This window comes from Lagopus leucura, unplaced genomic scaffold (assembly GCF_019238085.1).
Source record: "Lagopus leucura isolate 7727_CA_CO unplaced genomic scaffold, USGS_WTPT01 Super-Scaffold_100002, whole genome shotgun sequence".
Classification (NCBI taxonomy): Eukaryota; Metazoa; Chordata; class Aves; order Galliformes; family Phasianidae; genus Lagopus; species Lagopus leucura.
Genome location: NW_024962263.1, coordinates 24,472,888 through 24,475,153, shown reverse-complemented (window position 1 = coordinate 24,475,153; position 2,266 = coordinate 24,472,888). Strand labels below are relative to the sequence as shown.

General features: G+C 55.1%; 1 protein-coding gene across 4 annotated transcripts in view; it reads right to left on the bottom strand.

Moving 5' to 3' along the window:
• The window catches only part of IKZF1 (IKAROS family zinc finger 1), a 72,678-nt gene extending 71,373 nt beyond the window's left edge, over positions 1–1,305 (bottom strand). For 2 of the 4 annotated variants that reach the window (XM_042870026.1, XM_042870030.1), the window contains exon 1: positions 263–527. The gene's annotated coding sequence lies outside the window, so the exon portion shown is untranslated. Of the gene's footprint in view, positions 1–262; positions 528–1,134 lie in introns of those variants that run through there. The other 2 variants (XM_042870027.1, XM_042870029.1) reach the window with 2 other exon arrangements.
• Between the last annotated feature and the right edge of the window lie 961 nt (positions 1,306–2,266).

Sequence of the window (2,266 nt, the reverse complement as noted above, 5' to 3'; positions counted from 1 at the left end):
AAGAAAAGAAAAGAAAAGAAAAGAAAAGAAAAGAAAAGAAAAGAAAAAAGAGCCAGCATTATTTTCCTTTACAGCCATTCACTCAGTACAAGCCAGTGGACATACTAGTCTAAGAATTCTTGCATTCCACAAAACGTCAATTTTTTAGGGTAATTTCAAGCCTAAGCTCCAAATGCTCACAGACACAGTATTACCACCATCCCATCTTCTAGAAGTTTTGTTAGCAGAACACTTCGCAGCACACCTGGCAGCATTACCATACCTTCCAGACCAAGGTAGGAAAGTAATCCAAGAAGCAATCGGGTTTCTTGAAGCACAAAATTAAAAGTTTCCTTAGCACCAAGCGCTGCAGTGGGAAGTCGCTCCTTCACACGCGGGGTTCCTCACTACACACATCTTCCTTAATACTGCCTACGGAGTGAAACAGCCCCTTCGCAGAAGGGGTAACTTTGCGGAGCAGCGGGAAGGGAAACCTCCGGCTGTGACAGTCTGTGCGCCAAGACAAGGAAGGGAACTTCTGGCCGCCCGGCTCTCTGGGCGGTAGCCAGCTATCAGTGACACCGCTTCCTCAACCCCGACCCGAACGGTTCCAGCGGCTGCCAGCCCCGTGCCGCCTCCTCTCGCAGCTACCGCTGCCAGCAGCGAGCGCTGGGACTGGGGCAGGGCTGGGGCTGAGGAGCCGCCGAGCGGGAGCGCAGCGAGGACAGCGCTCCAGCCGCCCCCTGCCCTGCGAGCCTATGCCCACCTCGGCCAGCTCCTCGCTTTTCCGACATTCAAAGCAGCCTCCATCTCTCCCAGCCCAGCGCGCGGCGTTTTTAAACAAAAAGCGGGGGAGGACGGGAGCGCACGGGGAGGAAGCACGGCGGGCTCCCGGCAACTTCTCCCCTGCCCCGCACGGGCACCCACCCGCTCCCCGCTACCTGCAGCTCCGGGCGGGCGGCGCTCCCGCTGCCGGTGCTGCCCCCGGTCCGTTCCCCCCCGCCCGCCCGCAGGTGCCGGTGCCGGTGCCGGTACGCGCCCGCCGCGCTGCTCATGGACGGAGGCGGCGGGGGGGTCCGCGAGAGGAGGTCGGGGGCAAAGACGCCCCGGCGCACCCGCGTCTAGCGGCTCGGGGTCGGAACTTGAGCAACTTACTTAAAAACGGCGGCGGCTGAAATCCAGAGCTCCCGCTTCGGTCCAGAGAACACGGCGGACCCGGAGGGGATTACTCACACGCGCAGCGATGAAGCGCGTCTACGCACTGTGGTGGTGGAGTGGGATCTCATTTTTGCTGTGCTTCATTCAGTTCCTCATCTTGCAGATGAGGATAATGGCACTTCCTTTCTCGCATCCTATCTTCATCTGCGCTTTCACAGTGCAAAAAAAATTAGGCATGGAGATAACTTTATGTGTGAGTCACCTCGCTGACTTCAAGGGGGATCATCCAGAGATGCACAGTTAAGTGAGCATGTAAGCATGTGAAAGCCCAGGGCCTGCCCTCTGAGCTCTGCAGAACAGAAGTCACCTATTACTCAAATTCTACACTGAATGGTTAAATGTGGTCCCCAAGGCAAAGCAGGAATGACAAGGCTGCATCTGGGGAGTTCTTTCAAGGACCCTTCCCTCTGGGAAGCCCTGCAGATGTGTCCTTCACTTTTCAGGTAATGTCTGGGCACACTCCAGATGAACCAGGTACACTCTATTGCTTTGCAAGCTGGTAAGCCATCATTTTTTCTCACTTTGCAGAAGTGCTCAACCCTCCTCATATCACGACTTATGCATAGACCTTATGGATCTGATAGGATTGAAACCCAGATCCAATTATCTGTTATTCTAGAACACCTCTACATGTTTCAGCAGTGGGAAAGAGCAGCATTTTACTTGCAGAATCACAAACGTGAGAAAGAGAGAAAGAGAGAAAGGAAAGAAAGAAAGAAAGAAAGCCTTTGACACTGTCTCCCACAGCATTCTCCTGCAGAAGCTGGCAGCCAGAGGCTTGGATGGGTACACTCTTGGCTGGGTAAGGAGCTGGCTGGAGGGCTGGGCACAGAGTGGTGGTGAATGGAGTCAAATCCAGCTGGCGACCAGTCGTGAGTGGTGTTCCCCAGGGGTCGGTGCTGGGGCCTGTCCTCTTCAATATCTTTATTGATGACCTCGATGAGGGCATTGAGTGCACCCTCAGTAAATTCGCAGATGACACCAAATTGGCTGGAAGTGTGGATCTGCCTGGGGGCAGCGAGGCCCTACAGAGGGATCTGGACAGGCTGGAGAGCTGGGCTGGAGCCAA